General features: G+C 32.5%; 1 long non-coding RNA gene across 1 annotated transcript; it reads left to right on the forward strand.

The window, feature by feature from the left end:
- Positions 1–3,422: 3,422 nt before the first annotated feature.
- LOC134280747 (uncharacterized) lies at positions 3,423–12,180 on the forward strand. Its single transcript, XR_009994950.1, has 4 exons — positions 3,423–3,492; positions 9,450–9,530; positions 11,746–11,855; positions 12,135–12,180. It is a non-coding gene; the product is annotated as an uncharacterized LOC134280747 (long non-coding RNA).

Genomic DNA, 12,180 nt, shown 5'->3' on the forward strand with positions numbered 1-12,180 from the left:
ATGTTATAAGTCTAGACATTTCATCATTGATTTAAAACATTTATATTTTAGCTTTTAGTTAAAGTATACTGTTATACGCTGCCTAATTTAACCAATCAGCTAACGGCTGGCCATTTATTGCTCTTCTCCATCTTATTAATGCGATAATCAGGAAATTGGGTTCTCTATTTTCTGTAAACTTTTATCCGATAACTTCATTTTTAACGCCTTGTTTTAAGTTAATTAACAGTAGATGGTAAATAAGTATTGTCCTTTAAACAAACCTGTTTGTTCCATCTATGGTATTTTAAGAGGTTGGTCTATAAAAATAGGAGTTCCTACGGAGATTCTAGACGTATTTTTATATAAAATCCAATGCAATTTTTCCCCTTTTAATTACAAGTAAAATTTAACATACAATAAATCAATACCATCTACAATCCAACATTCAATTTCAGTTACGAAAATCGAAATATGATATACGTTAAGTTTACACCGTTTCTTCCCCAGGGCGCCAAATCTAACCCCCCCCCTTTTTGTTAATGGGGGTGGTACACAAAAAGTCTCTAGGCGTCGGAAAACTGACAAGTGAAAAAAGAAGGGGAAGGGTTGAATGAGTCTCTGATGCTTGATAAAGTCTACTATTTTTTTTTTTTTCATGATTTTTTTCAAAAAAACCAAACATAAATATGGGGTCTTTAACGTAAGAAATGTCTACTTCCCAAACACAAAATCCTTTTTGGGGTGTATTTCCTCAGGTGGGGGGGGCTGTTTAATATTTTTTAATTTAAAAAAAATGCCACTTAGGGGAACACTAACATGAAACACCCCTAATGATTTCACCAATTTTAAACTAAGACGTATATATAGGGGTCTAGAGAGGGTATAGAAAGTTACCTGTTGTATGTTACCCAATTCACATTGCCAAAATCTAAGTTTACATATTTGTAGCTATATTACATGAATTTAAAAATGTTTTTGGCAACATTGAATCTTTTTAATATATTTGTTTCAAATAAATATTTTTTAAATTAGGGGAGAAAATTTTAATATACGCCTATCAAAAATCAAATTTTATAACAAAAATACATTTTGATTTGGTGTGTCGTTGTTAAATATATATTCAAATTTAAACGTAAAGAAAAAGTGGATCATAAACAAGTCTCTAATGATTTAAAATTCTAAAATTCGACAAATCTGTCAATAAATGATTTGTTTTAAAAATTAATTCATAGGAAAAACGATAAGTCAAAATTTATGTACATTCACATGTTACAGATAAATTCATTTTAAATAAAATACATAAATATGTAAAATACATAGATAATGCATAAAAAAATGATAAAATACTTCACTCTTAAATTTTGATAGCACAGTTTTTGTTTTATTATTTTTTCAAACATATATTGAAAATAGTTTATATTTCCTCAAGGAGCCATTATAATGTTTTATATTAGAAAAAAGTCAAAAACGACAACAGAATTTTTGACAGATTTTACAAAGTTGAGCACATAGGAAAATGTTACTTGTACATTACAATATTTTTTGAAATTTTAACCCTATAACAAAAGAAAAATATAGTTTACTATATAGTTATTAATAACTATAGTTTCCCAACGTTTTACCATTGTAAATTAAAGTTTCTCAGTTTTCTGTACAGAAAATTGAAGTTTCAAAGTTTGAACTATAGAAGATCAAAGTATTTTAAAAGTCTTAATAATAAAAAAAACTAATTAAATGAAAAAATCATAGTTTTATATTGTAATTCTTGATAATAAAAATAATTATCAAATGAAATTTTCTATTCAATTTGATTGATTGTAATTTTCAAAAGTTAATTGCAGTTTTATTCATAGCAAAAACCAAAGTTTAATCGCAATAATTAATGTACGGAAGCGTATTACTGCCACTTGAAAAAATATATATTGTAAGTCTTACGTACATGTACGAGATGCTAAGTCGTATGTACGAGATAGTAAGTCGTACCTTCGACACACAGAGTCGTTCGCACGACATTTATATACATCTCGTACTTATGAGATACTAATTCGTACTTGTTCGTACGTACGAGATACTATGTCGTACGGACGACATAATAAGTCTAGCGTATGACATAATATTTTGAGATAAGGCAATAAAAGCATTAGCATAGCATTTCCTAACTGATTTTTTTTTCTGAACCTGTATAGTATCAAATTATAGGGGTAAACTTGGCTAGTTGGGGCCTAGAAACGGTGTCAATTGCGTGGGCCTTTTTTGACACTGGAAACTGCTAGAGGCGCTCCTGTACCATGGTGTTCCGGGCTTCCGTAAATGGCACAATTCCTAGTTTTGGCGCTGGGCGCTTTCTCTAGACCTGTGTAGTATAACTCAGTGCCCTGGCAACTAGAATCGGTGTCAATTGGGTCCTTTTTGACACTTGAAACCGTAATAGGCGCTCTTGCGCCATAGTGTTCCGGATTTCCCTAGGTCGCACAATTCCTAATTTGGGCGCTTGGCGTTTTCCCTAGACCTTTATAAGGTATCTGTAAGGTATCATATTATAGGGGTAAATTTAGCGCCTTTGGGAGGGGAGCAATAATATTAATCCTAAAAAGAATACACTGCATGTTCAATGCTTATATGATGTATATATCTTTCAAAACTAAGTTGGGGGCTTAGCTACCAATCCCCTCCCCTGGCCCTTCGCCCAGTCTCGATGTCTATGCTATACTCAAAGTATTCATATAATTATGTAATTTTAAAACTGGTATGACGTTGAAAACTTTCAATAATAAATAAGTTAATTAAAATAGAAGAAAACTAGAAATTATAAGTACAGTAAAAGGTATGACAGAGACAATCAAATTGGCCCCTTTTAATTATGATAAATGCTAAGTTGCTTGAAGCAGTCCTCTGTTAGTGCCCTCTATACACTTCTACATCTACTTATCAAAGACTAGAATTTAAAAAAAAAACAAACAGAAGAAACGAATTAATAAACTTAAACAATAGTCATTCTTTTTTCAAGACCCTTTAATTTCCCTTTTATTTTATCAAAACCTTAAATATTTAAAACGTCAATTAATATTAATTGAAGGAATATTGATTAGTCTTTACATTTTTTCTCAATTGCAAAGTGCGTTAATGTGGTCGATCTTAACGCACTTTGAAAAAAAATTATTTTTTCAAAGTGTGTTAGCTTGGTCCCAAAGAATTTTGTTCGGTAATAACTAATTTTCCTTTCAATGTTTGCAATATTTGGACTCATTTTTCCTTATTTGATAATTTTACAAATTACAATAAACATGTAAAATAATTTAATTAATTGGGTTTCTTTTTTACCCTTAAAACCGTGTATAGGCGCTGACTTCAAAGCACTGAATAATAATCGGCACAATTCCTATTTGGGCAATAATTAATATGTTTTTACATCGGGTTCGATAAACACTAAATATAGTTGATTTATAAACGTAAAAAAAAAAACATTTTTCTTATTGGCCGCATGTTTTGGAACTAATGAATTATGACAAGGTATAGATGAGCATTTTTGTTTCAGAAAAATTCATCAATATTTTGATATAATGTGTAGAATGATAATATCGATGAAATTGTCAATATTGTTCATGAACAAAGTTCTAGATTGTAGCTTAGCATAATTTTCATATGCATAAAATTTTGATATTAAGAAAACATACATTTAGAAAAAAGAAATATAAAGAGAATAACTTTGTTTGTTATACCTCAAAAAATTTGTTCCAAAAACTATACAGAAAAACTAACATTTTTAATGTTTTGCTGAGCGGCGCATAGAAAATCGATTTACTGCTTGAGATGTTGGACAGCGGAGAGATTTGGACTGCTTAGTTTTCAAAATTTAATCTCATTTTTTGTAGGTGTTAAACAGTGACGGACGGGATCTGATGTTACATTACGGAATATAGTACAAATTATACATGTATGTCAAAAAATATAAAAAAAAAAATGAAAGGTATAACAAAATATTTATTGACAGAGTTCTCAGGCGAAATGGGTTTTGTCGGACCCTCGAACCAAACTGTCTGCCTTCGGCCCAACGGCCTCAGGCAGACAGTTTAGTTCTTGGGTTCGACAAAACGCATGTTGCCTCGAACTCAGTCAATAAATGTTTAATATTGAAAAACTTTAAATTACTGTTCAAAAAAAAAATTTTCTAATGTCAGACCTTCTGAGATGAAGATGTTAAAAAAGAAAAGCCTACATAGTGAATTAATATTAAGTAATGCAAATGAATCATCAGGCCTGGGGGCCATAAAACTTAGACGAGCTCACTTTGATATCAGTGTCACTTTTTCCAAAGGAATTAATATATAGTGGAAAAGTGGGTAAACTTTTTTATGGCCCCCAGGCCAGATTGAATTATCAGTTATTTCTCAATTATTGAGACTGTGTAGGAAACAGTTGAAGTTATAAGGACCTATGTGAATTAAGTGTTCCGGACTTCCAGTGAAAGAATATGAACTATGTGCAGAGGTCTTTCTCTAGCTCAATATCACTTGACATGTATTAGGCCTTATATAAACCACATTTTGGCTAATATATTGATGGTATGACTTTAGGGGAGCACAGATAATTGACGTCCAGTTTTCATTTATTCATACTTCCAAACTGCACTACATTGGTGTGTCTTTTTATGTTAATATTGCTTTAAAACCAAAGTGAAGAGGGCTATAATTTCAATCAGTTGATGACTTTTTTCTGCAATAAACAGATAAATTTATTAAATGAAGACAAGTTTATTATTTATTAAAGCGGAACAAACTAGGTTTGGGGCCATATTTAAATCAATTAATGGGTGTTTTTACATCGGGTTCGATAAACACTAAATATAGTCGATTTATAAACGTAAAAAAAAAACATTTTTCTTATTGGCCGCATGTTTTGGAATTAATGAATTATGACAAGGTATAGATGAGCTATTTTTGTTTCAAATTATGAAAAACCATCAATATTTTACGAAAAGTGTCTTCAATCGCAACTATCCGATTATTCATGACCATGATGACAGATCAGAACAGTTCTAGATTGTAGCTTAGCATAACCCTTAACCATATGCATGAGAATGAATCTTTGATATGTAAGAAAACATACATTTAGAAAGTAGATGAATTGGCGCCAAAAGCCCGTCCACTTATATGAAAGAATAATTTTGTTTGTTATACCTTAAAAAAATTTTTCCTATTTAAAACTATACAGAAAAAAGTCTAACATTTTTAATGTTTTGCTGAGCGGCGCATAGAAAATCGATGTTGGACTGCTTACGTACGTCACAGAATGGGCGGAGCTTAATCTCATTTTCATTCGTAGGTGTTAAACAGTGACGGACGGGATCTGATGTTACATTACGGAATATAGTACAAATTATACATGTATGTCAGAAAATATAAAAAAAAAAAATGAAAGGTATAACAAAATATTTATTGTGTATATAAAATTCTCAGGCATCAATGGGATTTTCAACCATTGTTTAAATTAAAAAAATAATTCAAACTGTAATTGCCTTAAGGCCCAACGGCCTCAGGCAGAACAGTTTAGTATCTTGGGTTGTTGAAAAAATCATGTTGCCTCGAACTCAGTCAATAAATGTTTAATATTGAAAAACTTTATATTACTGTTCAAAAAAAAATTTTCTAATGTCAAACCTTCTGAAATGAAGATGTTAAAAAAGAAAAGCCTACATAGTGAATTAATATTAAGTAATGCAAATGAAGCCAAATGCCTGGGGGCCATAAAACTAGACAATATGTAGCTTGATTTAATATTTTTGATATCAGTGTCACTTTTTCCAAAGGAATTAATATATAGTGGAAAAGTGAGACTGAGATCAAAAGTGAGCTCGTATAAGTTTTATGGCCCCCAGGCCAGATTGAATTATCAGTTATTTCTCAATTATTGACCTGTGTAGGCCAACTTGAAGTTATAAGGACCTATGTGAAGTGATACTGACCCGCAGTGAAAGAAAATATGAACTATGTGAGAGGTCATGTTCATTTTTTCTCTCTGAGCTCAATATCACTTGACATGGGTCCTTATATAAACCACATTTTGGCTAATATGTTGATGGTGTGACTTTTAGGGTGAGCACAGATAATTGACGTCCAGTTTTCATTTAGTTCAGACTTGCCAAACTGCACCTGACATTTATTAAATGAAGACAAGTTTATTATTTAGTTGACTTTTGTTTTTATTCTAACCAGAACGTTGCTTTAGCGTTTGCTTACGAAGCGATGCATTGTGGGTCAAAATTACTGTGTAAAAAATTTTATGGAATGAACGTGCAATATAGTCCAAATTTTCTTTTCGCTCAGGCTTTGTTGTTAGAGCTCGCTGTGCTAGTTATAATTGTATTGTTATATAATCACTCAAAGTTAATATTCTGAAGATGTTCTAACTGAACAGACTTGGCTGTCATTAGGTCAAAATTACCAAAAAAAAATGCTTCTTATATCTGCATAATATATGAATTATAACAGACGCCACATTCTACTTAACTGTGGTGCAGGCAAACAATGAGCTGAGCAATATCATATTTTGCTGGTAAGCTATTGCATCAGTATCAGTCAATAAATATTTTGTAAAAAAGACTTATATGAACAATGAAATAGTATACACTTATTTTATGACTATGAGGTAAACAGTCGAACTGTTGTCCTGAGGTAGTGGGGAAGACCTTGAAAAATGTTGCCTGAGGCTGAAGGCCGAGAGCAACAGTTCCCCAGGTCTTCCCCACTACCGAAGAACAACAGTTTGACTGTTTTACTGAGTAGTCATTGAAAAAGTGTATTAATTAATTAAATTGGAATAAAAACACGCAGACAATCAATAAAGGTATTTAAGAACTGTTTATTCACATACTTGTGTATGAATTAGCTGAACACTAGCTGCAATAATGTAGCCCTCTCCAATTTTTTTTAATCTGATGTTTTCTGGAGAGGGCTATGTACAATTCCATCGCATCTCCGTAATGTTTTTTTAATAGGAGCGACTGCAGACAAAATAAATTATTTTTACATTCAACCTACTTCTGATAAGACAAATTTTTTATTCACTGTCAAAAGTAGACCCCGTTGAATGCGAAAAACTTGTAAAATAACTCTGCATGTTTCCTGGTAGTTTACTTCAGCAGCCATGACAGTTCACACGTGACGTAATGAGACTTTCGCTTGAAATTTAGAACAACTGAATAAAGCAATTATCCTTGTTTATAAATATATGTGCTGAATTTCATCACAAAAACATAGGTATATAAAACCATTTTAAGTGTTATTTTTTATGCAAGCAGCGATATTTATGTTTAAAATAAGGGAATTCCAAAAAGATCCGCTCCTATAGAACCTAAATTCTCATTGGCTGTCCCAAAATACAATCTAACAAGGTCAGTAAACATGGCGGATAAATTCGAGTTGTGATGTTGACATACACGAAAAATAAGCGATATAGGGATCGTTCTGTATATTTTTGCATTGGTTTACGTCTTGGATGACTATTTATTTGGAGTCAAGGTAAGAAATGTTAATAAAATAGCCATTTACTGTTAATTTGAGCCGAAATCCATGCGGGAGCAAATCACTCCCGTAGCTGCGCCATTATGGAGATCCTAAGGAGTTGTAAAAAAAAAAAAAAGGGAGAGGGCTACATTATTGCAGCTAGCTGAACACATAATATAAAGATAAAATTAATATTAAATAATTCAAAGTAATTCTTAAGGTCAGACAACACGTTCCTCAAATATATGTTTTGTATCTCTGGTATTATATCAAAAATTATTCATATTTGTCATTCTCTTCTGATTTCTACATTGTTTTCAAATTGTTTTTAAATATAAGTACACAAAAAAATTGTGGTAAAGGCCATTTAGAAGATTACCTATAAGGGCTTTATAAGAAATATTAACTTATGCTATCTTAGCCAAATGCCTGGTAAGGAATCCTAATTTTTTGTGAGGAAGCTTATTTAAGTACCTAGACTTCAATGACAAATTCTTAGGAAAAATTATATATTTTTGAGGAATGTGTCGTCTGACCTTAATAAATTGATTGATTGATTGTTTGTGTGTTTTATTTAAGGAATGAAGCTAATTTTAACTTATGTTATCTGATATAACATAACTTGGTTTACGCTTTATAAACCGTAATTATTCATTCCTTAGAGTTTAATTTCAGTGTAGACAATTAGACAATATTTCTTCCGGAAAAAGGTGTCAAATTGAGCATTATTTAAGAAATAAATAACCTCCGAGATCGAGAATTGTTGTTTGAAAGATAAAAGCCGAGGCATTAGCCGAGGCTTTTATATTTCAAACAACATTTCGAGACCGAGGAGGTTATTCTGCACCATTCACAACAACAAGGACTTTATTTCTATTCTACCAAAGGCGAAAAATACGGCTGATTGTTTCCTCTATAGAGAAACGAATCAGGTCACCATGTCTCGATTACGCTGTTCTATTTAACACCAGAGAGAAATTTTGTTGACTTACCTATATATGGAATGCAGACGATTTGAGATTTTTTGCATTAAAAATAGTCTTTATAAATTACAAATCTGTTCGTAATATGTATTGATCAGTTACAATGAATATACAAAAACAAAATCATGTTCTTCTTTTACTGCTAAAATCACGTTGTTTAATGTGTAGGGAGATCCGTGGAATAGGCCCGCTTAGCTATAAAATCCGACATTTATCAGCAACTTGATGCAATTTACAGTGTATATACTGCTAAAGATAACACATAGATGAGGTCTAAACAAATATTTCATTTTACAGCCAAACATGCATTTGAATTGTTCAGATTTGATACGTGTTTCTGATCTGATAATATTTTGATGATGTTCGTGATTTATTGGAGAATAATGTCCAGAGGCTTCCTTTGAAGTTTTCAATAATTGTGGTAGAATTTAAAAGTAACGTTAAGCAGAGTAATACGTTTTTGACGTAACTCATTGTGACGTTGGCAAGTTATGTTATACAAAATATTATATGTTCCTTTGAATGATTCAGCCAATGAAATTGCTTGATACAAGTGAAATTAAATTATTTCAATTTAATTGATTATAAAGCAGGTAAATAGTGATGTCGTGATCATCAAAAATCTTGAATATCACAGTGATGCTTTGACCAGGCAACAGTTCATTCTGTGAGCCAGCCAACAGTTCGACTGTTTCATAATCATGCAAAAACATTAAATAAACGTGAAACAGTTGAAAATGCCTAATAATAAATTATACAGTAGGTTAGGTAATAATGAATAAATATTGATTGTGGCCCACAACATTAGCATGATTAGAGAAGTAGAATGGTACAAACAAGTCGATGCTCTTATGTTTGAAATTTTGTTTATTAAGATTTTTCTCCCATCCATGATCCTGGTAGTTGCTGATGCCTGATGCTAAATTACATAATTAGTTTAAATTAGAATGCAATAGTACCTGAACATAATTTATCTTTTCAGAGAGAAGAAAACTGACTTTAAAAGAAAACCGGTGAGATTAAATCATATGAAATGTATGATGAATCAGGATGTGATCATTTGGTAAGTGGTAGTTAATTCAATCATGAATTGGAATGTATAATATTGCATGAAAAAAAAAATGATTCAAAATTTAATAAAAAAAAAAAATAAATTGAAATACTGAATTTTGGTTTACCAGCTGTGAGCTACAACAAGTTTTATGTAAAAGCTAGGGCTGAATCCATATGCCCCCTCAATGATGAGAATCACAAAGAATATGTGACCCCAACCTATTTTTGTTTTCACACACATTGACATTATTCCCCTTGTAAGGAGACTTGGCCCTTAAACCACATTTTAACAATTTCAAACTTTCCCAGTTTCACTCAAGGATGATTTGGACCTGAATTGAACAGGAAAGAACTTTGAGGTCAATGAAAATAGGAAAATTAAATGCATATTTACTGAATCTTGCTGGTCAGTATTTTGTTGACTTTAAGTAAACTTTTCACAACACTGCACTCTAAAGAGCTCTACTTATAGGGAAGTTTTACGCAGTTAGAGTGATCTGTCCTTAGCCCTTAGATTTGAGATTTCTGCTTACAAATAGTTCTATGTCTTTTTGAACATTTTCCTGTGAAATGAGGCACATACAGTACCAAGTTTTACTTATATTTATATTGATAAATTTTAAAATATATTTTTCATTAACAAAAAACGTCAAAATTGACAAATTGAAAATTTGACAAACAATTCATGTTTTAAGAAGGGGTACATTGGCAACTCTTGTTGCCTAAAGTTTTAAAATCAGAAAAGGGAAGGGGGTAGTGCGGCATGATAGGTATAGCAAAATGGGGAATCTGGTAAAGAACTGCATCACTCAAGTTACTCAGGTGAGCGATGTGGCTCATATGGGCTTCTGGTTTTTAGCTCACCTGAGCCGAAGGCTCAAGTGAGCTTTTCTGATCAAAATTTGTCTGTCGTCGTTGTTGTCATTGTCGTTGTTGTTAACTTTTCACATTTTCATCTTCTTCTCAAAAACCACAGGGCCAATTTCAACCAAACTTGGCACAAAGTATCCTTGTGTGAAGGGGATTCAAGTTTGTTCAAATTAAGGGCCACGCCCTTTTTCAAGGGGAGATAATCATGAATTAGAGAAAAATTATTGTGGCATTTTTAAAAAATCTCCTTCTCAAGAACCACTGGGCCAGGAAAGATGAAACTCATGTTGAATCATCCTCAGGTAGTGAAGATTCAAGTTTCTTCAAGTCATGACCCCCGGGGTAGGGGGGGGAGCAAAATGGCCGATCAAAATTTTACATAGGAATATATAAGAAAAATCTTTAAAATTCTTCTTCTCAAGAACCACTGGAACAGGAAATATGAAAGTCATGTGGAATCATCCTAAGGTAGTGTAGATTTAAGTTTGCTCAAGTCACGAAACCCTGGGGTAGGGCGGGGCCAAAATGGCCAATCAAAGTTTTACATAGGAAATTATAGGAAAAATCTTTAAAAATCTTCTTCAGAACCACTGGAACAGGAAAGATGAAAGTCATGATGAATCATCCTAAGGTAGTGTAGATTTAAGTTTGCTCAAGTCATGAAACCCTGGGGTAGGGCGGGGCCAAAATGGCCGATCAAAGATATACATAAGAATATATTGGAAAAATCTTTAAAAATCTTCTTCTCAAGAACCACTGGAACAGGAAAGATGAAACTCATGTTGAATCATCCTCAGGAAGTGTATATTCAAGTTTGTTCAAGTCATGACCCCCGGGGGTAGGGTGGGGCCAAAATGGCCGATCAAAGTTTTACATAAGAATATATTGGAAAAATCTTTAAAAATCTTCTTCTCAAGAACCAATGGAAGAAGAAAGATGAAACTCATGTGAAAGTATCCTCAGGTAGTGTAGATTCAAGTTTGTTCAAGTCATGACCACAAGGAAGGGTGTGGCAAAAATGGCCGACCAAAGTTTTACATAGAAATATATAGGGAAACCTTTTAAATCTTCTTTTCAAGCACTTAAAAGCCAGGATTAGTAATATTTGTATGGAAACATCCTGAGGTTATGTAGATTCTAGTTTATTCAAATTATGATCCCCTTTGGGGTTAAAATTCAAGCCCCCCCCCCCCCCCCCCCCCCCCCCCCAACTAAAATTAACTTTAAGTTCTGATCTGATATGTGTTTTTTCCTAGCTGATGTGCTCATGTGAGCGCTGTGGCCCCTGGGCCTCTTGTTTTTGTGTGTGTGTGAGTGTGTTCAGTTTGTAATATTTGAGCTTTTATATATTTTAGAGGCATTCACCAATGTCATTACTAATGACAAACAGGAGAAACGGAGACGGGAGAATGGAAAGACTGATCTTCACAGACAGCAGTCAAAACAAAGCAAAAAAAAGCGTTCAGTAAGTCTAATTTGCTAAAAACTATATGAAAAAATGATCTTTTGGGATTTATTTTTAAACTAATCGGCCTACATATCAAAGATATTTGTTAATTAAAAGTCTTCTTTCATCATGTGTAGTAGGTTTGTAGATGAATTCAATATTCTTTGAAATTTTTGATATTTTGTGTCAATCAGAATTTTTACAAAACTAAGGTCACATAGTTCATTATCATTGATACTTGTGCGTAGATATGTTTTCAAAAAGTCTATATGATTAACTATGCACTTTTTCCCTCAGAAACTGGAAAGAAGAAAGAAGGCTGTGGAACATCTTAAGTTATCTA

This window comes from Saccostrea cucullata, unplaced genomic scaffold, assembly GCF_032062105.1.
Source record: "Saccostrea cucullata isolate Sc308-1 unplaced genomic scaffold, CSIRO_AGI_Scuc_v1 ctg5265, whole genome shotgun sequence".
Classification (NCBI taxonomy): Eukaryota; Metazoa; Mollusca; class Bivalvia; order Ostreida; family Ostreidae; genus Saccostrea; species Saccostrea cuccullata.